General features: G+C 47.5%; 1 protein-coding gene across 2 annotated transcripts in view; it reads left to right on the top strand.

The window, feature by feature from the left end:
* The window catches only part of Kcnk1 (potassium two pore domain channel subfamily K member 1), a 34,634-nt gene that overhangs the window by 874 nt on the left and 6,459 nt on the right, over positions 1-27,301 (top strand). The gene's annotated exons all lie outside the window — the stretch shown is intronic.

Below are 27,301 nucleotides of genomic sequence, written 5' to 3'. Positions count from 1 at the left end.
GGGTCCCTGACATCCTCCTGTCCTGAAAACTAAGCAGCAAGTCTAGGGGATGACCGAGAGTGTTTAAGAAGTGTTCAGCCTCCTCCTGGTCCCATCCCAGAGACCCCAGGGTGAGGAATCTAGTAATGACACGGGGATGGGTCACCTTTGTGACTGTGACACCCACTTCTCTACTGTAGACTTATCTCAGCTTCTTTGGATCTGTTTTGGGGACAGTGGTGACATCACTCTGCTTTTTGCAGGTGACCTCTGAGCAGACAGGCCTATGGGGTTTCAGAGTAGGAGGAGGTGTGGGAGTGGGGAAGAGGTTTTCCCTTGGCCTGGACCCCACACTGTGGGGCTTCCGAATCAGCAGTTATTTCAACTTCAGGTGTATTCAGCTCCCTGTCTACTTTGAGGCTCCGCCTTCTGTAGGAGGCTTAGAAATCCAGCTGAGCATACATGCCTCCGGGTGCACCAGTTAGACTAGACAAAGAAAGGCCAGGTTCTGTCAGTGGTGGCTAGCCATGTGTGCAGGCTACGGAGAACATAAATGGCAGCATGGATAGCTAGAGGGACTCTCAAAGGGCCTCGGGACTGTCCCTTCTTATGCATGAGATCCAATTTTTGAAATGGTCCCTTTTGGCAGGCACAAGGTCACACAGTGCCCAGGGACACTCTGGAATCTGGGCCTTGAGAGCTCTTGCCAGGAACAGTGTGTTATGCCCCTGCCCCACCTTTTCAAGTGACTCAACATCACCTGGGTTATTCCAGCCCCTCCTTCACCCTCCCCTGTCTCTCCAGCTGGCCCTTCACAACCACCTTTGGGTTGTGGCCAGTAAATTATTTTATTAATTACCCAATAATGAGTAAATACATATTCTCCAGCCAAATCAGGTAAATTTACTGTTTAGAAATCTGGGGTGAGTTGCCACAAACACAAGGAGAGTTTTAGACTGTATTGTGGTATTTTAAAACTGTGTTAAATGGATGCCCAAACAAGACAAACCTGTTGGCTCACTTTCCAAAGAAAGGCTGCTCCTCCCCTGCTGCCCACAGTCCAAGTTTTATCTGAATATCACCCCGTTCCTCAGGTCAGTCAGTCAGGTCTTTTTGTGTCAGCATGTAAATTCCTCCTTCTCTATAGACATGCATATTTACAGAAAGTTCACAACTGGCTCACAATGTTGGGTGAGCAGTTTGAGAATAATACTTCTCTTATGGAGCCTGGGTGACATGAGGAAAAGAATGTATGCTTTTCCTGGGTGGAGTTTGCAGGTAGTGCCAAAGTTCAAGTATAATCGTGGTATCCTATGTACCCTGAGTTATGCGTTGAAAACTAGTTCAGACCCTATTTCTTTTGGGAAGTATTTGTCTGTTTAATGTGCAATGCAGCCCCAGTAATTAGGAAGCATTACAACACCTGGGCTAGCTGGGGAGCCGTGCTTGATTATTGGTATTCGGATTGCATTGTCGTTCCTGAGAAAGAAGTCTGAACTCTGGTGGTGGAACAAGAGTTCCTTTAAGAAATGAGAGCAAGGGGGCACTTAGGGATAAGCCAGACAAAAGAGACTCGATTTGTAACACCGGCTGATCAGTGAGATCTTCTTATGAACAAACTACTGTGAGGCAAAGTCCCTCCTCTTGGTTTTGAGTTGATGCCATCATAGGACACATTTGAGAGCCCTTATGGTTTCCAAAATGGTTTTGTGGCAGAAATACAGACAGCGCTAAGATTAAAGCTGATAGGTTTCATTGCTAAGAAACTGTTTTCTGCAAGAGAAGCAGGACCTCAGATACACCGTCTCAGCAGGAATTAGTCACGTGCTTTTCACAGTAAACTCTTGTCTGGAATGGTAATGATGGGCTTCACAAAGGTACCTTTCTGCTGGGATTGGTGGTGCATACCTTTCGTCTTGGCACTGGGGAAACTGAGACAGATGGATTGCTGTCATTTTGAGTCTAGTTTAGATTAGGCAGTGAGTGAGACCTTGTCTCCCACTTCCAAGTGAATCCAAACAATAGTAAAACCCACAAAGATGCCCTCACTGGCTGCCATCATTGCAGTATAGGCTAACAGTGCTTTTTTTTTTTTTTTTTTGGTTTTTATGAGACAGAGTTTCTCTGTATTGTTTCGGAGGCTATCGGTCCAGCCCAGCCTCGAACTCACAGAGATCCTCCTGCCTCTGCCTCCCGAGTGCTGGGATTAAAGGCATGCGCCACCACCGCCCAGTGCTAACAGTGCTTTTATCAGGATGGCCCCCTCCTCCAACTTCCATCAATGGAAGGAGATGGGTGACGTCTCCCTGGTACGTTCAGAAGAAGCCCCAGGATAGTCAAATTTCTCACTGGTCTACAGCCATATATACTCTGAATGTGCCTCTTATTTGAAGTTAAGAAGAGTGGGACCTGGTTAGTACTTGGATGGGAGGCTTCAGTAATCACAGAACACCGTGTTATCCTTAAATGATTGGATGCCTGGTAGAGGAGACATGATGTTTGCTTTTCCTCATTTCAAGGCTGAGACACCAGACACAGAGAGGCACGCACACTTCTTTCCTGTCCATGTAAGTCTAGCAATGCATATGGACATTTCCACCTTCTGTGTATAGTGTTGGCAGGAATGCGAGTCCCTTCAGAGGAGGCCTACTCTGGGAGAAGAGTGAAGAGTGAAGAGTGAAGAGAACAGAGCAATGGTCTTCCCACTTCTGCTCTTTTCACAAATGTGAAGGAGGAGGAGCAGCCCCAAATGTTATCAACCTTGGTTCAGTTGAGACATCAGAATAACATCTTGAAACCACATGAGAATAGAAAAGGGTGCACCTGTGCCAGACTTTTCTGAGGGAAGGGAGGTACACAAGGGAGAGACCACAGCACCCATGCACCTTCTGTACTGCAACCCCATGCACCTTCTGTACCGCAACCCCATGTACCTTCTCTACTGCAACCCCATGCACCTTCTATACAAGGAAATAGCATTTGGGTTCTTGGGGAGTAAGAGATAGCTCTGCTTATATCTTCACTAGCTGTCCAACTCTTTTAGCCATTCATTCTTAGCTCCCCCTCTCCCTCCTTGTCTCACTCTCTTCTGTTTGTCAATGTTTTGTTTTGTTGCACTATGAGATCTCAAACCCCAGGCCTCACATTTGTTAGGGCAGCACTAAGCCACATCCCCAGAACTTTTTGCACTTTTTTTTTTGAGATGGAATTGCTCTAGGTTATCCCGGCTCTCTCTGTAGCCCAGGCAGGCAGGTCTTGAACTTGAAATCGACTTGTCTCACTTCTTGCGTAGCTGGGTTGGAAGACCTGCACCATCACGCTCAGTCGCCACTCATTCCTATGAGCAGTGGGTGCTGCCCGTGGACTGTGGGTTTGTTTTCTTTTTCACTCCTGCAGACATGGCCACAGTGTCATGATGGAGGTCTGGTAAATGTAATGTTTGGATTCAGACAGCATGTAAGCTGTCCCTACCTTTTGTTTCTTCAGCAATGTGTGGTCCACATGACAGAGTCTGTTCTGCCATCTGCAGACAAGTGCCCTTTCCTGCTTGTGAAGAAACACTTTAAAACTCATCTAAGACCAGGAGAGCGGGGTGCAAGGGCTCACACTAATATCCCCTGTACTAGAGAAGCCGAGGCAGAAGGATTGCTGAGACTTCATAGTCATCTTGGAATACAAAACAAAAAAACAAAAGGAAAAAAGTGTTCAAGAAAGAATCATTTGGGGCATTTTGACCTGGGCTTTGAGTTAGTCAGGGGAACAACCACCTGAGCACGGGTGGTTTTTAAAAGAGGGGTGGGGACAGGTAACAAGAGGGTGCTGCCTGATCCTTAGTTTTAAAACTGTTGTCAGCAGGGGAAATGTGTCATTACCCTCAGTCAGTGTTATGAGACATCTAAGACAGACACGAACATTAGCATCTGGTACATAAATACACCCACAACTTCATCAGGCCTGAAGCATGGTCTTCATATTTTCAAACAATTAGGGAAAATAGCAAAAGTAAAGTTTTCCCAACACAATAAAAGTTGACAACAATCCCTTTTCACAGTGTATAAAAAGTCTAATGACCCCACCACATCTGTCATTTCTGTGTTCCTTATGGCTGCTGTCTGGTCTGGAATAGTTGAATGGTTGTCGTGGAAACCATAGGGTCATGTACCCTAAAACAACTGATCTCTAAGCCTTTACAGTGCAAGTTTCAGACACCTGTTAGGAATGTTCTGGAAGGAGCTCTGAAAGTCTGTGAGCTCTGTGAGTACCCCTTTGCATTTACTTCCTTGCCATAAGACAACTGGAGCTGGGCTCCTCATGCCTCCTGGGGCTGTTATGCTGAATGCCACCTCTAAGATACTGATCCCCAGCAAACCTTCTGGGAAACCAGTGGTTACTGTAGGATGTCACAAAGTCTGTCACACAGTCCCATTCATTCTGAAGGGCAGCAAAGCTGTGCTTCACACTGGGGTTATTTATCAAAAATGAGCACAGTCTATTGTGGTCCATGCTGGTCATCCCCGCACTTCAGAAGTATAGGATCAGTGGTGAAAGACTAGCTTCAGCTCCAGGAGAGCCTGTCTCAACAAACCAGACCAAATCAAAGGATGGTATTTATTCCATGTAGAACAGGAAAGAAAAAAAAATCAGCAAGAAAGTCTCAACCAGCCAGTATGGAGCTGTAATCCCTGGAGGTAGAGTAGACTTTGGTTTCTCTGGAGAACCTAGTGGTTTCTGTTTCTTTTTCTTAGATTTATTTTAAATTATATGTATGTTTATGTTGTGTATAATTATGTACACATGAGTGCAGGTGTCATATGAGGCCAGAAGAGGGTGTTATATTCTCTGGATTGGAGTCCTAGGCGGTTGTGTGACCCTCTTCTTGACACAGGTACTGGGAACTGAACTTGGGTCCTCTGCAAGAACAGAACAGGCTCTTAACTGCTGAGTCATCTTGCCAGCCTGGGTCTCAGTTTTCATCTATTGAATTGTGTGGTTTTGCGCGCCCATGCGGTCTAAAGTGGGAAGATACAACTGCAGGAAAACTCAAGAGAACAGGCCGTGGAAAGACAGACAGGCCACAGCCCACAAAACTAAAGTGAAATTCTAAAGACTGTGCTGGGCTGTGAACTCTCATCACCTCCCTGCCACTGTCTCCTGGTACAGAAGGCGGGGACTAAAAACCGGCTGACTGATGCCTCTGTTTAGCTGAAGGCTGTAAGTGACCTGGCTTTCTTTATCTTGATGAGGCACTCAATCTCTCTTAGCCGCTGGCTGCAGAAGGTTGTTGCCGGCCTCGCTTTGTCTCCCACAAGCTCTCAAGTCCTAACCTGGAAACCTCCAGAAAGGCCTGGGTTTAGAGATAGGGAACTGGAAAGAATGATGAGTGGAAAATGAGGACCCAGTCAGAAAGTGGCCACGTGCCAGCCAGAGAAGCGTCAGAAAAAACCCTGCTAACACCTTGATGTTGAGCTATCCAGCCTCTAGCGCTGTGATGGAGTAGAAGCAGATTTCAGTTTTAGAGCACCAGTCTGTGTTCTAGTGGAACAGCAGCCCTAGCAAAGAAGCTAGGCTTCTCCTTCTCCCCTCCCCCTCTCATTTAGAGGGGGAGGGGTATGGCAAGGTCAGACACAGGAGCAGAAGAAACACAAGTTTCCAGGGAATGGGAATCACACATGTAATCCTGGCACTGTGGAAGGGAGGCAGAGAAAAGAAAACAGATTTCTAAGTTCCCTCTAGTATGCCTTATGCACTGTGCTCAAATGGGGCATTACTCTTGAAGAGCCAAATATAGATACTGATGCCCTTGAGCCAAAACACACACTTCAGCCTGCTCCTACTTAAGAACAGTGTGCTGTTGGGGGTGAGGGGCTTGCTGTGCAAGTGGGAGGACCTGAAATCAATCCTCCAGCACTCAAATCAAAAGCCCACACTGTCAACCCCAGTTCTTCAGGAGGCAGAGCCAGGAGGATCTCTGCTACTTACTGTTTGCCAGCCCAGCCTCAGGTTCAGTAAGAGATCTGTTTTAGGATAGAGCAAGAGACCTGGCATCCTCCTCTGGCCCCTGTGTCCCATGGGCATGCGCTTGCACACACACACATACACACAAGTATATTATAAATTCTATGAGAGCTTCTAGCCAGTATAGGTAGAGAGCAAATATTTATGCTTTAAATATGTAAACCCACCCCATTACTGTATTTATTTATACTACATGAGATCTCTAGTATCTCAAAGGGTTTTTATTCCTAATCTCAAAATTTGCTGTTTCTGTATCTATTTATAGAACTTAGAACATACTGTTAACAACCAAGTGGCACGGATTTCAAAAACTGCTTTTAATAACAGAACTTTTGAGTTGTGTTAGGAATAGAATCTTCCCTCGTGCCATTAACCCAGTGAGAACAATGAGGCCCTCTGGACCCTGTAAGGAGAGAGTATCTGCAACTTTGACTGTGGTGCTGGGGAGAGGGTCTGTAATCTGCAGGGTACAACTGACAATATCCAGGCCAAAGCTGGTAGATTACCCTTAGTCAGTTCTTTTGACCCATTCAAAGAAAGGTATTCGAGAGGTATCACCCACCCCAAGGCTGGCTTCAGAGACAACACACACAGTTGACACCAGATACTCCCCTTGGCATGGTTAGAGTGGTGGTCCGCTGGATTTTATCTTGGAGTGGCATCTATAAATGGAAATTGCCTTAATGACTTTTCCCAGTGCTGCAGCAAAGTATCTAAGTTAAGGACATAAAGGTTTATTTCGACTCAGGGTCTGATACACAGTCATCAGGAAAGGCGTGTTGGCAGGAATGCGAGGCACCCATTCCCATTGTATCTGCAGTGAGGAAGTAGAGAGAGGTGGCCACTGGGTTTAGCCTGCTTTCTCACTGTTACATACTCCGCTACCCCAGCTCATGGTATGTTGCTGCTTACACTTAGGGTGGGTTTTTCCACCTCAATTTACCAATCTAACTCTTACAGGCACGCTTTTTAAAAACCTTTTCTGTTTATTTGTTTGTCTCCTAGGGCATTTTAGATCCCATCAAGCTGACAGTCAGAGTCAATCATCACAATTACAGTCAGATCCTTGCAACGTGGATGCAGGGCTCACCCTGTCTCTGCCCAGGGGGAGGTGAAGGTGGCCTCTCTGAGCGAGCACGCAGTGTTGGAGTCCTCTGCTCTCCTGCACCTGTCCTCTGTCCTGGACTCAGCTAAGCTCTGACCTTCCCTGTTGATTCTAGGCAGACCCTGTCCTTGGAGTTGGTGGCTGCTTTGTTAGTAGCCTGCTGCTGGGATGTGACCCTGGTCAGAGGTCCACAGAAGAGCAAGGGAAAGGGGAGCTTCAGGCTGTCTGTATATGCGCCTGGGAGGGCTGTTAGATCCTCTCAGGGTGGGGAATTAGGCTAGCAAGCCTTTCTGCTGTCTTCTAGTGTAATTGCACTGTCATGCTTTAATTTTCAGAGCTGACTCTTGCTGCATTGACGAGGCCAACTGGCTCGTGCTAGATGTTAGCCAGGCTTTGAGGTTTGCCTTATTGTCATCCGCTGGGGCCTAGACAGTTTCTGTTTCACTTGGGCGGCAAATGCCCTCCAAAAGCTCCTTTGACGGTTAATATTGTCAGCACCACATCTGGGATTCCCTAGGAGACAGGTCTCTGAGTGTGTCTGTAAAGGAGTGTCTAGTGTGGGTTATCTGATGTGGGAAGGCACACCCTAAATGTGGTGGCACCATCCCCGGGGCCTGGAATCCTCGACCGAATAAAAAGTAGAAGGTGGGCTGGGCGCCAGTGTTCATCTCTCTCCTTCCTGACTGCGGACGCCACGCGACCAGCCATCTCCCACTCCTGTCACCGTGCCTTCCCTACATGATGGACTGCACCCTCACACCCAGCACGAATAGATCATTTCTTCAGTTGCTTTGTCAGATAAATTCTGTTGTAGAACGAGAAGAGTGACTAACACAGCTCTGTGGAGTCAGCCATTAGGCCAGCTGGTGAATTCAGGGGGCAGAAAGACAAACTGAAAGAAGGCCTCTCAGACTGTCTGTCTCTGAGGGTAGCCAGGGGGTCGCATCCGAGATGTGATCAGATGGTACAGTGCTTGCCTAGCATGCGCTAAGTCCTGGCCCCAGCACCGCACACACCTAGTGTGCTGGCACACGCCTGATCCCGCACTCAGGAGGCAGAGGCAAGAGGAAGTTGGGGAGTCTGAGGCCAGCCTGGTTACATGAGACGCTGTCTTGGACAAAAGAATGCGATGTTGTTCTGTGGAGACGAGGTTGGCGGCCCAAGTTGTGATGTGCCTTCTGTGTTTGTGCTTTCGGGGCCTCTCCACTCTCTTCCTGTGCTGTTGGAGTCCTCTGAAGTTTCTTCTGGCTCTGGTTAGGTTTGTAGTGCAGCTAAAAGAGGTGATAAGTTCCTGATTATGGTACACAGGCCTCTGGTCCTCTTAGAGGTGGGTTCTGCTGAGGGTTTTTTCCTTCCAGCCTAACCCTGCTTCAACACCCCCACCCCCAGGTGTTTAGCTCTCTACCAGAAATTGATGGCATGGACAAACAGGCACTATAACCAGGGCCAAGTGAGGCTCCAGGGTGAGGAGAGAGACAGATTGTAGCACCATCCTTCTTGCTCTGAGTGTAGTGGGAAACCCTGGTGGATTCTGAGGGAACAAGTGACATGTTCTAGAAGATTTTCCCTAGCAGGTCTAAAAGGACAGAGGAGAATGATGATGTCATTGACTGGGATAAGGGCCCTCCCTACAGACATTCTATAGCTAAGGAAGAGTGGGCTTTGCGTGTAAGGCCTGACATCCAGCCATAAGCCATTGAACTTGGGGTCCTCATAGGGTGGGTTATATCAGGTACATTCAGCTATCATGGGGTTAAAGGGATGGTCACTATTGGAAGTATGGGGGCCTGTCTGCCATAGGTCCCAGTTACCTGGCATGGCTTTTGAGAAACGGAATTGACTTTGGCCATTGAGGGGAAATAGACAAAGAGGAAGAGGGAAAGAGTTCAGATGGAGCTTGTGGCTGTCCAGGGTCAGTTGCCACCATGTTGGATAGCTTCTAAGCAGCTTTAAATACTTCAGTTTCTATGCAGATGAGGAGTATCTGAACTTCACTTCTGTTTCTAATTTAATAGTGTATAAGGCTGTGCAAGAAGCTGAAAGAAATAGGACTTTGTGTTTTATAGATTCAGCAGAGGGTGCTTGATATTTGATAGCTCACATAAAATGTCTGTTGTAAAATGTGGCATGTACCCAGCTGACAGAATGCTAACAAAAAATTCAGCACAATTTTTCATGGATAATGTGATAGGTACCACAGGACTGATCTAAGTGGCTTGCTTTTAGGAGCCGAATAATGCAAACATGAAGTTTTGCTTTTTTTTTCTCCAATCGTCAAGCATTTTAGAAGGTATAGTTGTCAAATAAACATGTGATCACAGTATTCTGACTTTCATTGGACATCACCACCAGCTCACCACTTTCAGAAAAATGCCTGACAACAGTGAAGTCAAGTAGGGCTTGCCTACCTGTGCTTTCTCTCTCTCTCTCCCTCCTTTCCTCCCTCCCTCCCTCCCTCCCTCCCTCCCTCCCTCTCTCTCTCTCTCTCTCTCTCTCTCTCTCTCTCTCTCTCTCTCTCCCTCTCTCTCTCTCTCTCCCCTTCCCCCCTCTCTCCATTTTGTCTCCTCTTTCTCGTCTTATCTTTTCTCTTGCCTCTCCTTTCTCCTTATCATTTCTTTCTGCCTCTTTCTCTCCTCTCTTTCCATCTCTCTCATTCCTGTGCCTCTGCTCTCTCTCCCTTTTCTCTCTTTTCTTTTTCTTTTTCTTCCCAGCTCTCATTTCTCTTCCTCCCCATTCTTCTCCCCTCCTCCCACTCCCTCTCCGTCTCTATGTGTGTCTCTCTCTGCCCCTCCATTACCTCCCCTCTTTCCCCTGCCTCCTTCTCCTCTTGCAGTAAGGAGGGCTGAACCCAGGACCTGGCATCCCACACACTGGGCAAGCACTCTACCACCGAGTCATACCCCCTCCCCTCCAAAGGCCACTGCGCTTGCTGTCTGTCTCGCAGTTTGGAAGACTGCGCTGTCTGTCTCGCAGTTTGGAAGACTGCGCTTGCTGTCTCACAGTTTGGAAGGACCCTCTTCTTAGAAGCTGCTGCCTTGCATCCTCAGCACTCGCTTTCTCATTCCCCACCCACCCTTCCTGGTGCAGCCTCAGTTTGGGAAAAACAACGAGGGAAGTGAAATATCTTAAACCAAAAGTGAAAGGTTCCAGCATTCTGGTAACCAAAATTCTTCAAGTGTCTGCATACCGGTTACCAAGGCACTCAATTATTTAAAGAACATGGTTAGGTGGATTAAGTTAATTAAAGACACAGGAGAGGCTGTTCCGAAGCTGCCTGCCTATGTGTCAGGGCCTCCACCGAGTGGCTCCTGGAGGCTCTGAACTGAGTGAAGGGCCCCTTCGCCATCCGCCCAGACTGAGCAGTGCATGTGAAGCAGGAGCCCACACAGCTCCACCAGATGGGCCTCCTGGTGGGCAGGGCAGGGCAGGGCCCCCTGTGGAAGGGAAGGGCGTGCTGTGTGGGTGAGCCAGGCATCTGTCTACCTCCTGCCGCCAAAACGGAGCCGCCAAAATCACAAAGATAAAAGGAGACTGGAAGGGAAAAACCAGAGAGAGTAGGCCTGAAAGCAAATGTCTAGCCACGGTGCCTGTGGAAGGTGACTTGAATCTGCCCATGTTCTTCTGTCAGCAGAGGGGAGCTGCTGTGGATGATGACCTGAGGACATCTCCTCTCCCCCTCACTAACAACAGGCCTCCTGCTGTGCCCAAGCTGTCAGCTGCACCCCACGATGGTGCAGTCTGTGAATGCACTCTCTTCTGTCATCTGACCTGTCCCTTCTGAGTGTCACCAACAAGGACCCGAGCCAGCATTCGCCATGGGAAGGGCACAGCCAAGTCACAACATCATGAGTCAGTCTGGTGGATACTGCTAGAAAAGTCCAGCGTTATGCCACAAAGAGTGAGCGTCACCATATGATTTTACTTTATTATAATTATTTATTCAGTTTAATTTAGTTTTTTTTTGAAACAGGGTTTCGGATGTCCTAGGCTGGCCTTGAACTTGTAGCCAAGAATGACCTTGGATTCCTGATCCTCCTGCCTCTGCCTCCTGAGTGCTGGGTCACAGGCATCAGCCACTGCACCCAGTTTGTGCAGAGCTGGGGTGGAACTCGGGGCTTCAGGCCAGCACTCTGCCGGCTGAGGCACACCCCCAGCCTTTCATGCCTTATTTTAAGGTAGTCTTTGTGCAGATTTGGTGAAGGGGAGACCAAATGCAGGGACAGGAGGTATGAAGGGATCAGCTGGGGACTGGGTGGGGGCTGGATTCTCTTTAGGGTCATCTTTAATCAGTAGTTTCCCCAGAGCTCACTAGACCACACTGGCCTATTTCCTGAGCGAAGTGTTTCCTGTTGTGGTCACAGTATGGGGACAATCATGTAAGCTCACTGAGCCCCCGTGGCACCCTCTGCAGAGGGGAAAGGATGCAGAGGTGGGATGTTTGAGGCTCCTGGCAACATGTGTGGGACTCTATAGGACTCGATGTGGGTGGCAGCAATCTGAACAGCAGTCTTGTCAGACCCACTGATGCGGGTGAGCTGGGAGCTGGGGCTGGTGGCGCTGGGAAGGAAGCTGCTTTTGTCAAGGACATCCGCTCAGTGCACATTCCCAGAGGCAGGCGTGAGGCTGTCCACAGATAGTTAAAGTGCCAGCCTTGCCCATGCTCAGAGTCCAGAACTACCTGCAGCAACAGCAGCCAGCAGCACTGAGGTGGCAGGGAGTGAAGAAGGCTGGGCTTGACTCATGGGCAGCAGGAGTCATTGCCGTTACCTGACCTGTGGCTTGGCCTGCGTGCTAGCCAGGGATAGGGAAGGCCAAATCAGGCAAACCTGGCTTCTCCAGTACTAAACAAGGGGCCTTGCTCTGAAGAGACAGTGCTCAGGGGCCCCGGATGCGAGCACAGAGAGGTGCCTCTGAAGAGACAGTGCTCATAGGTCCTGGCTGTGAGGGTGGAGAGGCCGGATGGAGGATTCGAGCCGTAGGCAGAGCTTTCCTTTGAGAGTCTTGGGTGGATGTAAACAGAACATCATGGTGTCACTGTATTGGTTAGGGTCACGTTCTTGGCTCTGGCAGCTCTCCGATGAGCCAGGCTTGGCCGCCTGACCTCAGTAGGCTAATAAAAAGACAAGGAGTAGTAAAAAGCACACACAAAAAGGGAGCTTTAGGAACCAGCGACGTCCATGTCCATCTTCAGGGGCCTGACATGTGGTTTAGACTTAACTAGAACACGAGAGGATGCACAGCTGAGCAGATCTGGTTGAGGGGCTGTCTCCCCATCACTAATCCATCATGGTCTGGGTGGTCTGACAGGTGGTTACAACTGTGTGAGATTTCTTCCTGGGAGACAAGCTCCCTGTCTAGCTGACACCACACTTTAACCTTTTCCTCTTGCTAGCTTGAGATTCCTAGGGAAATTCCAGTTTCTTGGGGTCCATTGTTTTAATTGTCTGATAGGCAAAGGGAAGAACACAATGTCTCTTTAGAATATCTTTGTTCCTGCCAGGATTACAATAGTGCAGGCCCCAGGAAACCATAGATGTGGGAGCTTGTCCCTGGGTCACCTCTCTGCCAAATGTAGCTTCGATGTTTGCCGAAGATAGGGTGTACCTCCTTTGGGACCTCATGAAGCAGGGAACACGGAATAACACGCCACCTCATTCGGAGTTTTCTCGTCTCCCCATGGCCACTCACAACTCATGCTTTGGGTGCTCTGTGCTGGACTTGGTGGGAAGTTGGATCCACTGCCTCAGATTCTCATGAATCCAGCTCTGGGGTGATGGGGCAGCTATCAAGGGTGTAAACTAGTATGTGTTCCAGTATGAGTCACAGGTGGTACTTGCACACACTTGGTGTGGGTCCAAGTGGGTAGTCACCCGATTGCTATGTGCATAATTGTCCTAGTAAAACCTTGACTGCAAGGTGAGACCACAACAAAATCCAGTGACAGTTTAGCTCTTAGGTGAGCGCTGCTGTTCCCTTCTGTGAAGACATGACATTCTTTATGTGTGTCTGGCCTATGGACATACTTGTTCTTGGGAGGTGGGGATTTGTGTGTCATCAGGACATTGATGTGTATGTGTGCTTGTGTGTGTCTGTGTGCATGCAAATATGTGTACATGTGCTAGTGGAGGTCACAGGTTGATGGTGGCTGTCTTCTTCAGTTACTCTACATGTTGTTTTTTGAGAAAGGGTCTCTCAGTGACCCGGAACTCAACATTTCAGATAGATAAGCCCAAGGGGTATTACCATCTCCACATCCCCTATACTGGGATTGTTGCTATTGTTTTAAGTGGGTGCTGGGCATCAAACTCAGGTCCCCATGCTTGTGTGGCAAGCACTTTACCGAGTGAACCACCCTGAAACAGGGTATTCTAAATACAGTTCTTTGTATTGTGTAGGTGTTCAAGGTAATTCCCTGAGGGTCTAGAGCCAGAGAGAGGGTGACTGGCTTTTCTCTAATGTCTTGTTAGTTTCACTGTTTCTCAGGACACTCGATGGCAAAAATGCAAGCCCAGCCTGGCTTCCATAGAAGCCATGTGGAATTCACGAGACTTGTGCCCAACCCCCACCAGTAACCTTCACATTTGTGATGTGCCAGCTTCTTCAGAAGACGGGATTTTTAATGCCATACACAGGATCACACTTGCAAAGTCTCCTTTTCCTTCTTGTTCCTTTATTTGAAAGGTGTGAATTCAAGAAATGAGTATCATATTGAACCGACATGTACAACAAGCCTCCATTTTCACAGTTCATGACCAGGCAGGTCCACAGAAGTGTTTGAAATGCAGTGAGATTGAGCAGGCGTGTTTGCCTTTGGTGGGTTGGGGAGCAGAGGTTGTATTTTTTGAGACAAGGTTTGGCTATGTATCCCAAGCTGGCCTTGAGGTGGTAACAGTTCTGCCTCAGTTTCCTGAGTGCTGATATTACAAGTGTGAGCCATCACCTGGCTAAGACTTTTGACTCTCTATGGACTTGCCATGGAACCTTAAAATATCCCTCTGTTAATGTCAAGGTCAGACACACTTTGACCTCCAGAGTGTGACACTGGGATGTGGTCTGTTTGTCCAGGTGACCTCTAAGCAGTTAGAGAACCATAGAAACTTGATACTGAGCTCATGCTGCAACTCAGGTGATGAGCCCTGGGATTGTGGAAAAATTCACTGATCAATCAGAGGTGGCTCAGCATTGTACCTCCAGTCTGCTGTGGTGTCTCGCAGCCATTCCAGTGCAGTGTTCTTGAAAAGAAGATGGCCATGGATTGCCTCTATTGTCTTTAGCCTGTCTCTCTTACCCTGTATTATAAGCACTAACTCAGTAGATGTCGTACTGCAGTCCTTTGTCACCAAGCAAGTGGTACTGATGAAGACTGGGTGTGACTGTGAGGGGAGCTGCTCACTGCGTGCTTCAAGGTTGCTTAGCTAATAGGATAAAGGCTGAGAACTAAGGCTCTAAGTGTCAGGGCTTGGCAAGGCTCCACCCATCACGCTTCTCCTGAGTGACAGGTGCCCAGGCCAGCCAGCCGTGAAGACTCAAAGGCAGAGGGAATGGAGCACGGCCTGTGCTCTGTACCAGAAGCAGCATGCAGACGGCGAGGCCATCCTTTTTTAGGCTGAGGTTCTCATGGAAACATGCCAGGGGTGAGGGGCTTTAGAACCTGCTGAGCCCATCCTTCTCCTTTGCAGGTCTCAAACGGTGGCCAGAAGAGGTCAGGACTGCTCAGTGGGTGAAGCACCTGTTGTGCATGCACAGGGGCCTGAGTGTGGATCCCAACATCCACACAAGTATTGGGTGTGGTGGCATGGAGCGTCATTCCAGATCTGTGAAAGAGGAGACAGGAGGATCCTTGGGGCTTGCTGGCAAACCAGTCTAGCCAGTCTGTGAGCTCCCATTTCAGTGAGAGACCCTGTCTCAAAACATGAGGTGGAGGGAACTCACAGTCACCTGTAACTCAAGTTCCAGGTGGTTTGACTCTCTCTTTTGTACCCCTCCCATCCAAGCACTCTGGGTGATGGAAATTGAACCCTGGTCCTCTGGAAAAGCAGTCATTTCTTGACAACTGAGCCATGGCTTTAGCCCCAGGCCCCAACTCTTAACCATCATTTCACTAAAGACACTGTCCAGAAGAATGTCTCTATTCTAGAAGGGCTGTGGACCCCTCTTCCTTCGCCCCCAGTCTGTCTGTAGTTTCTGTCTCAGTTGCTCCTGGGCCTTCCCAGGGGCTCAGCGTATCTTTGTAGTTGTGTGCATGGTTGGCTCAGTGTAGGACAGTAGCCACTGTGGGCCTGAAGAACTTGAGTTGGGGGAAGGTGGTGTTCGGGCAGTAGCAGTTCCTCCTGTGAACCTTCGAAACCTAGTCCTGGGTCAGCAAAGATGGCTCAGCAGTTTAGGCACTGGTCACCCAAGCCTGACACACAAGCTCTCTCTCGGAACCAACGTCAAGGTAGAAGGGGAAAACTGGCTCTGCAGAGGTATTTCATAGCCTCTCCATGTGCACCTTGACACACATGCTTACTCACATACATCATACTAGTGTACACACACACACATACACACACACACACACATGAATGAATGAATGAATACTTTTAAAGAACCTGCTCCTGTATTAGATGGATTTAATGAGTGCCTCTTCAGACAGGAATGAAACAAGGTTTTATATATATAGTATTTCATATATACTTTATGTTTACATGCATTTATGTGCATGTGGGTGTGTATGCTTATATGAGTGTGCAGGTGAACATGCCTGAGTTTGAGTGCAGAGCCTAGGGAGGACATCAGTGTCCTCTTCCATCACTCCCCACCTAGTCCTCTGAGGGAGGGTCTGTTCCTGAACCTGGAACTTGTCTAGGCTAGGGCCAAAACTAGCAAACCCAGATAATCCTTCTATCTCCATCCATTTAGAAACAGGATTTCAGGCATCTGGGGGAATGCTTGGCTTGCTATGTAGGTGCAGCGATCCAAACTGGTCCTTGAGGTTGCAGGACTAGCACTCTTAACTCCTGGGCCATCTCCCCACATGTCTTTTATGTATGTGTAGATATGCATGTGGGTGCATACCCTTTGTCTTAAGCCTCTACTGTCTTCCCTAGAAATTGTTTAACAGGAGTACGTGTGCATGCATCCATGTGCGCCTGTGTGTGTATTTTTAGAAGAACGTACTGTCAGAGTGTGTGTCATGGAGCTTGTCCTCGGGGTGTTTCCATGTAGGTCAACACATCTAAATAAACCAGACTAACATACTGTGTTTGGGAAATGTTGGCACCTCCATACAAATGTCTAAGGGAATTTCACTGAATCTAGGACTGTTGGACTGTGTTACTGTTCCTACATGGCCAGTTTCCTAAAAGGTGATTTGTAGTCTTAGTGCTAAGTGAATGTTCTCTGTCTAAAAAGTCAAATCACAGCTCTGATTTGTCTAAAATCTCCACTAATCACCTGTAAAATGTCACAGTAATTCAGTTTCGAGACAGCCTGAAAGGAGTCATTTTTAATCATTTCTAGTATGGAATGTTCTGTTTGTAAGCAGGTGATTTTCTGGTTGGGTGCAGCAGATCCTAAAGGAGGGGTCAGAAAATGCTGACAGTTGAGGGAGGGAATCCCCGTTCTGTGCCAGAGCAGAACATTTTCCCCTTTAGAGCCAGAAATGGGAAGTTAGCACAGATCTGTGTCCTCAGGAAGGGGTGGTCCATTTATCTGTTTATTATTAACTGGGGTGGAACGTTGTAAAGACAGGTGTTCAGCAGAGGCAGCTAGGATAAGAAAGGGACAAGAAGGGTTGTTTACCTTCCCAGGGTTGTGCAGTGACAGGTGGCTCTTACTGCCAGGACTTCCATGTTCTCTAGCAGCTGTGTGTGGATGGTTGGTCTGTAGATGGGAAAGCCAAGTCCAGAAGACACGGATGCTTCCGTGAGGCATTAGAAGACAGTGAGGACTCAAATGCATGTGCCCCATGGGTTGGGGGCTCTGAGTCAGCAATGTTTAGTGGTAGCTGTGCTTTGAGTCTAGAACATTCCAAGGGTACAAAGAAGCCTTGGTATCAATCAGGGTTAAAATGCTTCTGTTGAGTTTTGGTAACAATTACTTTTTTGACAATTGTTCATTTGTTTGGTTTTTAATTGCATTTATTTATTTGTTGGTGGGGGCACATACTGTGGTGGGCATGTGCAGATCAGAAGACAACTTTGGAGGGTTGGTTCTCTCCTTCCCATGTGGGCCCTGGGCATTGTACACTGGAAAACTCAACCAGTGACCAACTATCCTCTTTAAAGTCACCCCTAACGATGACCTGGACGCCACCCCCAGGTTCCATCTCTTCAGTACTCCACCACCTTCCAAAAGTGGGGGAACAAGCCTTTAACATAAGGATCTGCAGAAACATTTTAGAGGCAAACTCTAACACAAAGGCAGTGAGGATAAGGCCCTCTCTTCCTGTCCAAGAGGTAGGCAGCTTGCTCTGCCCAGTGACTCTATGGTGATGATCAGACCCAAAGCAGCTTGGCCAGTGGATATCACACACACACACACACACACACACACACACATGTATCCACACACAAACATACACACACAAACATATATACACACATACATACACAAACATACACACACACAAACACACATGCCCCAAACACAAGCATACACAAATATACCTATACACATACACACACAAGCATACACACACACAAACACAAACACCTCTACACACCAACATATACACACATGAACATACCCACATACAAACATACACACATGCACACCCATATATAAACGTATACATACACAAACATACTTATACACATAAGTATACATATACACACAGACATACAACAAACACCCCCCACACAAACATACACATACACAAACACACACACACACAAACACACCACCACACAAAACATACACACAAAAATATACCCACACACAAACATACACAAACACACACACACACACACACACACACACACACACACACACACACACACACTGAGCCACAGCAAATCTTTCCTCCAGCTAAGTTGCTTCTGTTAGGGTTAGGGTTAGGGTTAAGGTTAGGGTTAGGGTTAAGGTTAGGGTTAGGGTTGGTATCAACAACACACACACTGAGCCACAGCAAATCTTTCCTCCAGCTAAGTTGCTTCTGTTAGGGTCAGGGTTAGGGTTAAGGTTAGGGTTAGGGTTAAGGTTAGGGTTAGGGTTAGGGTTAGGGTTAGGGTTAGGGTTAAGGTTAGGGTTAGGGTTAAGGTTAGGGTTAGGGTTAGGGTTGGTATCAACAACACACACACTGAGCCACAGCAAATCTTTCCTCCTGCTAAGTTGCTTCTGTTGCTATCTGCTATCTTGACAAGCAGCTGACAGCCAAAAATGTCAGTGTGAAGCAGAGCCTGGGCTTCTGGGGTTACTGTACCCAGGAGGTGCGACACAGCAGAGCCAATGGCCTCAGAATGCCCAGCAGGGACATCTGTCACCAAGGGCTGAGCTCTTGAACATTTGAACCACATCATGAAAAGCTGGGGCAATCTAAGTGGATACCTGGTTGAGCTATCTAGTTTGCCAATGTCTTCCACTGTGCTGGTTGGTTTTTGTCAACCTGACCCAAGCTAGAGTCATCTGGGAAGAGGAAGTGGACATCCACTGAGGATTTGCCTACTAAGACTGTCCTATTGGAAAGTCTGAAGGGTGTGTTTTTGGTTAATGATTGATTGGGGAGGGCCCAGCCCTGTGGGCAATGCTTTCCTTGGGCAGGTGATTATAGGTGGTATAAGAAGCAGTCTGAGCAAGCCCTAGAGAGCGAGCCAGTAAGCCTTTCCCTCAACTGCTGTCATATCATTTCTTGCCTCCAGGTTCCTGCGTTGGTTTCCATAGGTGATGGACCATAACCTGTAAGTCAAATAAAACCACACCACCTGAAGTTATCATAGCAACAGAGAAGCCTAACTAGTACACACACTAAGGCTGAGGAGCACAGAATGGGGATTTTGTCCAGATGGAACAATTGTCAAAGGGCCAGTGAGATGACTGAGTGGGTAATGGCATTTACTGCCAAGTCTGATGACCTGAGCTCAATCCTCAAGGCCCACTCACATGGTGGACAAAGAAAATTAACACCTGAAAGCTGTCCTCTCTCTGTCTCTGTCTCTGTCTCTGTCTCTGTCTCTGTCTCTCTCTCTCTCTCACACACACACACATATACACACACACAGAGACAGACAGACAGAGAAGCAACTAAGTAAATTAATAAATATGACCTTAAAAAGAATTTAAAGAAATAATGGTTTGTTTCCAAAACTCAACGGATACATTATGACCCTGGTTGGTACACAGGCTCGTTTGTGCCCTTGGGTCAACTCAGAAAGACCAAAGAATGCTGAAATTCAAGCATTTCCCTGGTGCCATCCGTCATGGCTTTAACGTGAGATTCTTGTGGTAGCTAAGGTTGGTTAGCATCCACATTCCATTTCCTTTCTAAGGCTGCTTCAGTACCTGTGGATAGTAATTATCAATTTGAGAATAGAAAATGATAATAATTTGTATATAAATGTTTTATGTATACTTTGCCTGTTGCATGGCAACCTTCCTGGAATATGTTGAATACAAAATGTCTCAGAAAACAAATTGGCTTAACTACCGGGAAAACTGTTATTTATGGTTCATTAAAGTCACATGGATGTTTTAAGAATCCCCTCCCCGCGAGTTGATCTCTGCTTCTTGGATTAAGAATATGGAAACAGGGCTGCACATACATGATCCAGATACATACATGCAGGCGAACACTCATACATATAACATAAAAATAATTTTAGCCAGGTGGTGGTGGCGGCGGCGCACGCCTTTAATCCCAGCACTCGGGAGGCAGAGGCAGGCGGATCTCTGTGAGTTTGAGGCCAGGCTGGACCAACAGCCACCAAAACAATACAGAGAAACCCTGTCTCGTAAAACCAAACATTATTACAGCAGAGACAACCCTCATCCGAGGTAAACCTACAGCTTCCTGCCAAGGTCATCATTTTTGTGGTGTTTTGTGCTTTTTGGTTTAAGTCAGTAGGACTTCATATGTGGCAAGTTAATAACACATCCCCTGGGTCATCAAACTAATAGTTCGGGTTTTTTGTTAATTACTAATGTATGAAACTTACCTCTACCAAATTGTACCTGTGACTTTTCTCACTGCTGTGACCAAACACTTTACAAAAGTACCCTGAGGGAGGGTTTATTCCAGCTCACAGTGTGACGGTGCAGTCCGTCATGGCAGGGAGGGCATGGCGGCGGGAGCTGAGGCAGCTGCTCGTACTGTGTCCACAGTCAGGAGGCAGAGAGATGGACACTGGTGCTCAGCTCACTTCCTCCTTTTTATTCGGTCCAGGACCCCAGCCCATGGAACGATGCTGCCTATATTCAAAGTGGGTTTTCCCTCCTCAGAGACGTGGCTAGAGGTTTGTCTCTAAGGTGATCCTAGATCCTGCCAAGCTGACAACCAATACTACGTACCCACGCATGAACTCAATTTGGCTCATACTAGCACTCTAGCATAAAGTACTGCTTGGCACCAGGAGGCACCCTAAAACAAGCAGACAGACATTCTTGCACTGAAACAAATATTTTAAAAGAGAAGAATAACCACAATCAACATAAGCAAGTGGAAAAAAAATTCTTATAAAATAAGTGCTTGAAGGAAGATGGAATAAGGAACGGAAGGTGATCAAGGAGCACGCTGGGGGTGACGTGGGGATTTTATGTGTTTTGTGTTCTCCGTGTTGACTTTGGACAAGTCTTAAAGTCGGTGAGCAAGCCAGCCATGTGTGTGAACAAGCAAGAGCCACTCCCGGTAGTGGTGACATCGAGTGCAAGGGTCCTGCATCAAGATGCCTGACATGGAGTCAGCGTCTTCTGGTTCCTCTGAGGCAAATGGAATGTCTCAGAAAGTCCCACCCTAGTCACTAAAAGGAGGGACAGGAAAACATACTTTTTCTTAACTGGTGTAAGTTTGTGGCTGAGACACAGCCCCATAGCGACGGGTGAATTAATACGGTAAAGCTCATGAGTTTACTAAGCATGTAGGTCCACCACCTGTGGGAAAAGTATTTCCACAAAGACCAGCACATGTTAGGGAGGTGACACAGTCCCAGGTATCCAGGGTGAGAAAAGGGTTCATGGGGAGGAACTGCAGGTCCCCCTGGCCCCGAGCTGATGAAGAAGCCTTGGAAAGAGAAATCTGCATCCAGCCTGTAGACAAGAAGGGCAGGAGGAAGTAAGAAGGACATTTGTCTTTGTGAATCTCTGTTTTGCCTTTAGACAAACAGAAGGCATACAGTCCCCTGCATTTCATCACCTTCAGCTAAAGAGTCCTTTATAATTGGAAGAAAAATGTTTGTTTTGGTGCCCGATGTCTTCCATTACTGTATCAAAACACTTGAGACAATCAACTTAAAAAGGAGGAAAGGTCTGTTTTGGCTGACTGGTCCACTGGCTTTGCTTTAGGCCTCTGATGAGGCAGGGAGCATCATGGCAGATATCAGGTGGAGAGCAGAACAGCTCAGCTAGACCGGGTGGCCAGCAAGCCCCAGGGGGCCACCTGGCAGCCCTCCAGTGCAGGGATTACAATACATGACACTGCGCCCATGTTTTATGGTGGATCTGTGTGGATACCAGGGATTGAATTCAGGTCTTAATGCTCGCATGACAAACACTTCAGTGGCTGAGCATTCTCCCCAGCCCCTAGAGCATCTTCACAGCCTTTGGAAAGGGAAAGAAATGCAGGCTACGTTGGCTATTGGCCAGAGGGTGGGATAATGCTTGGCGTATCAGTAGTGCACAGAAGAGTGATTCGTGAGCAGAGTCATTAGCTGTTAATTCTGGGCTGATTGGGGTCAGCAATTCTGAAGTTTATACCCTAAACAGGAAAACAGGGTGCGGTGTCTCTGGTGGTCAGCTGCAAAGGAATTAAACCAGAGTTTCCACATGAACAGTCTTTTCTGTTGACTTCACCTGCAGCTGATTAAATGCCTTTGTGCTTTCACCTGCCAGCCTGTATAATTAATTTTAAGATAGCTCAGAAGTTTTCTTTATCAATTACTGTTGATAAAGGGGGACTGTCTTAATAGACTCCAGTCATCACTATGGAGGATGTGGTGGGAATTGAACGGTACGCAGAGAATAGAACTGAGTAAGCAAATGACTTCCTTGTAGTGGAGTGGAAAGCTGCATCACTGACCTGATCGAGCGTGCATACTGTGGCGACAGTCCACAGCACTGATGCTTCCAGCAACAATGAAACAGGAGTGTGGTGTTTCATGTGTGCACGCGAGCTCAGTGCATACAGCACATGGATCATTCCACTTTATCCTCAGGATATCTGCATGAACTAAGAAGTAACAGCATAGAAGTCCACTGGGAACGTCTGTATGTTCATCTAGTAACATCTGCCTCCACAGGTGTGAAGGTTCCAGTGTGCTCAGTGGACACCTTGCTCTCATCCTAGCCACTAGGGAAGTTGACAAAGGACGATTGTGACTCTCAGCAATGGCATGGCAGTGGAAGATTTGGCTTGCTCCAGAGGGTGCCTTGGGATCTGCATCCCTTCACACTGTGTGAGGGTTGGGGACCACTTCCCCTTCTGTTCTAGAGTTAGGACTTAGGGCCAAGTGGGAGTTCTCTTCACTACTTGTGGGTTTTCAGTGGCTAGGGTTACATCCCAAATGCAGCATCAAGAAAACAGTGTCTGGGCTGGGGAGACAGCCCAACTGTTGAGGACACTGGTTGCTCTTCCGGAGGGCCCCATTTGGTTTCCAGATACCCACCCTGGATGGCTCACAACCGTCTGTATCTCTACCTTCGTGGTATCTGATACACTCTTCGGGCTCCCATGCATACTGCACACTCGTGCACATAGCCACATACAAATACACTCATACACACAAATAAAAATAAAAATAAAATAAATCTTAAGGAAAGTAGCGCCTTCTTGTCATTCGGCATTTTGAGTGACCTTTGGAGTCTGTCTTCCCAGCAGATCCAAGGAGAAGAGAGATTAAATCCTGAGTTGTCTGAGTAGCCACCATGCCTGGGGGAATGCCCGCAGCAGGGTTTTTGTGTCCCTCCTCTGAAAGTGCATTTCCAGGAAACCTTTACTGTAATTTGAAACCTCAGGGTAGTGATGGCTTCAGGGTGATTACATTAAACCCAGAGGGGACCTGGAGAAAGCACAGGTGGAGGACAGAACACTAGCTGTGATCTTGGGCTTCCAGGGCACCTTTATTTGTTGCTCCTATTGGCTTTGACGCTTCTTCACCCTTGGCCTAGTCCTGTTATGAACATTGCTGAGGTGGGGACTGGAGGAGGGGTGACTCAATGTCTATTTAAGAGGGCTTGCAGTGCAAACATGAGGACCTCAGGTCAGAACCCTGGCACCCACATAGAAAGCTATACGGTATGCACCTGTACCTCAGCTCTGTGGGGGGCAGACAGGAGGATGTACAGATCACTGATTGAACCTTATTTGGGGTCTGTCTGGGAGTGTGTTTCTGGAGGATGTTAGCATAGGGCTAAGCTAAGGAGATCTGCCCACCAGTGAGCCTGGCTGTGTCTAGAGTGTCAAGGGCCCACACCAAACAAAAGATTCTCTCTGTCTCCTTGTGCTGGGACACCTACTTCTGTCTCTGATGTCAGAACCCTTGGTTCTCAGGCCAGTGCTCTGCTCACTGTAGGCTGGAAGCCTGGAGGCTTCAGAGAAGAACCTGTTCCTTCCATGCCCTTGTAGGGACACTCAGTTCTAGAGAAAAAGCAAACAAGCAGAGTTCGGGGTTGCAGTCTTGGTCAGTCTCATGGAGGATGAGACAAGAGGCCACTGATTTGTGACTCTGTCAGGGTGGCTTTCAGTGCCTGGAGCTCCTTCCTGGGTCTCCTTCCCCAGCATGCATCACACTAACAACAGTGAAGGCATACATTGTTCCATACCTTGCTAGTTATTGAAAAGAAACAAGGATAGTTACTACACCTGCTGAGCTACACCTCTCTCAGAGGCATCTGTACAAGTGAGAAAATTTCAGATCTGCAACTTGCTCTGGTGTGCCATGGGAAAGCCCATAAAGGTTCTCTTGGATGCCATGAAGGGGATATAAACATTAAAAGACTTGTGTCAGCATGATCTGAGGGTTTTCTGTGAAATGTTCTGCATCTCACATGTCTGCATGTCCTAAGACGGTGGGTGCTTATTGAGTGGGTCTGACCTACCTGGAGGCAGTGAGTCGCTGGAGGGCAAGCCTAAGGGGTTTTAGTCCAGCCCTACTTCCTGCCCTAGGCTCCCTGATTCCTGTCTGAGGATCCCTGCTTCCTGATTCCCAAAGATGTGACACTTCCATCACCAGCACACAGACAGGAGCTGGTCCTGCCTGGCACCACGCCTCCCCCACCTTGGTGGACTGTGCCTTTTCAAATTGGGAGCCCACATTGTTCATAAGTTGCTTCTTTCAGAGATTGCATCACAGTAATGAGAAAGCAGACAGCTACACAGTACAACCTCAGATTAGAGATTAGCTGCATAGTACTGGGGCTGTTGTAGTTGTGGTACCCAAATGGGGAACCTAATATCCTCGAAGGCTGACATTCATATGACCACCTGTGGTGTATACCCTCCTGAGGCTCACGGGTGCAGAGCTGTGACCAAACATAGCAGCTGAGGAGCAGAAATGTAAGAATCAAGGTTAGAACTGTCTTCCTAGGAATCTAACTCTTTTGCTGTTGTTTAGAGACAGTCTGCGTCTTAGTTCCATTTCCTGTTATGATAAAACACCCTGATCAAAGAAGCTTAATATCATTTTCTGGAACAGATGGGACAGAAGAAAGACACTCTCTCTGTAGATGTGTCACATTTTCTTTTTTTCCCCAAGTGTTTGTTTATGTATTTATTTTTAGGTGTGTGAGAGTGTATGAAGTGTACCACATGCACACAGTGTCTGTTGATGCTGGAAGAGGGCATTGGGTCTCCTGGAACTGGAGTCACAGGTAGTCGTGAACCACCATATGGGTACTAATAACAGTACCCGGGTCCTCTGCAGGAGCATGAAGTACTCTTAGTTCCTGAGCCATCTCTCCAGCTCCATGTAATACTTTCAAAACAGCTAATTCATAAAAATACCCCCTAACAAGGAGCAAATTCACTGACACACAAGTTTTTACCCCTACCCCAGGCCACTTTCTTTCCTCTACAAACTCCCTGCCCGTCATTTCCATTCCTTGAACTCTCTGCTTAGCCATCTTGGTCTACGCATGCTCTCACTGTCTCACACTCTTAGTCACAAGCTCATCACTCCACTCCTGGATTTCTGCTCTGCTACGGTTCAGTAAAAATCAGTCTCCGGGGTCCATGTCTCCTTGTCTCTGTTCACTGGAACATTTCCCCTGAATGCCTAATGAAAACTCTAGCTTCTGTCAGGCCTGTAGCCTATGTGGTCATAGGCTGCTTGACTTACAACGGGTCTCATTCTTTTCCATTAAACAAAGCACCAACGCTTCCCTTTCCCATATGCTGCCTGGATGTGGCACACTATTGGCACCCTTCATGTGGTACAGAAGCCCCAACTGTCCAAATTTCAAGCTCAAAGTTAGCCTCAGTGTGCTAGGAGCTGTTGACTGCTTGAGGACCAGACAGATTCAGGAATTGGTGTTCCGAGCCATGGTTCTTAACCATTTGGGGACATATGTCACTTTTGAGAGGCTCTGCTTTAGGGGTTCACAAAAACATGCGTATGTGGATGGATGTGTATGTGTGCACACGGCTTCAAGGGGTGATCTGTGCTACACTCATGAGCTGTGCACCTTCTGGGGCAGGCCATCAGGACAGTCAAGGGGTGTGTGTGTGTGTGTGTGTGTGTGTGTGTGTGTGTGTGTGTGTGTGTGTGTGTGTGTGTTTACTCACTGGCTACAGAGGCCAGAGGAGGACAGACGCATCCTGCTCTATCACTGTCTTATTCCCTTGAGACAGGATTTCTCACTGAATATGGAGCTAGGTTGTCTGCCTGCAAGCCTCAGTGGTCCTCCTGTCTCCCCTGCCTCCTTACTGAGCTTGGGATTTAGATTCATGCATGGATATTCTTGGCTTTCTATATGGGTGCTGAGGATTTGAATTCATGTCCTCAGGGGCTGAGAACATCTAAGTCATCTCTTGAGTCCCCAAAGGAGAGTTTTGGGTTTTGTTTTTTTAAAACAATGTGAGATAGTTGAGAATGAAACAATTTAAATCTGCAACTGAGGGGTTTTGGAATTGTCATTTTTAAGCAAGATAAATTCCCAAGACCACACTTGGAAACCCTTTTCAATTACAGTAACATGTCATTTTTTTCAGAACCTAATTTCAATTAAAAAAAAACACTATATAGCTCTCTCTTGAACTGACTTATTCAGACACATTTACCATTCAAGAGGAAGCCCTCATGGGATTTCAAACAGGATCCAGAGAACCTCCTTCCTGGCTGAGTTCATTCATTGGTTTCTCGACAGGTTTTTTGATAATGATTTTGAGAAAAGAAAACCAGACATATGTTATGACTGACAATCACTAGTCCTAAAGTAACTGTTCTGGTTTAGTGGGGGTGGGGGAATCATGGCATCTCTGAATATCTGGAAACCAGAAAACGGGCTAAGAGGTTTGGAAAGAATTACTCAGCCCATGACTCACTGAGATTTTATTCTCCGTGTCTTTACTATGTCCGCTCCACCCTCCCCCTTACTCTTATCAACCTGCTTCCCCTCACACACCTTTGTTTGTCAGTTATTCTTACCGGAATATTCTGTGAGTCATCTGGTTCCCATAGGAATGTAGTTGGGCTTATAGATACATACTAATGAGGACCCTGGGTGGAGTGGGGAGGAGGGATCAGCCATGGTGAGTGGGTTGTCCTCCTGAATGGTGTGAGATGAGGTGGGTGTCACCCTTTACACACTCTTCCATCTGCTCAGCCCTGCAGGGTGAGAGGAGCGGTCCGGATTTCCAAATGCTGCCAGAGGGGATCTCAGTGGTGTCCCCAGACATGATGTCCAGGCTCTTTCTATCTTGAACAACGAAATGGACACAAATAAGAGCAGCAGTCATCAAACTGTAGATTCAGTGAAAGTGAGAGTAAGGGCTGGGCAGATGGCTCAGAGCATTGAGGACTGCGGTTTGATTCCCACACTTACCTCAGGCAGCTCTCTTCTGTCCTCAGATTCACC

The sequence above is a fragment of the Mesocricetus auratus genome, unplaced genomic scaffold (genome assembly GCF_017639785.1).
Source record: "Mesocricetus auratus isolate SY011 unplaced genomic scaffold, BCM_Maur_2.0 Super-Scaffold_100013, whole genome shotgun sequence".
Taxonomy (NCBI): Eukaryota; Metazoa; Chordata; class Mammalia; order Rodentia; family Cricetidae; genus Mesocricetus; species Mesocricetus auratus.
Note: the sequence above shows the minus strand (reverse complement) of the source record. Positions and strands in the feature narration are given on the sequence as shown.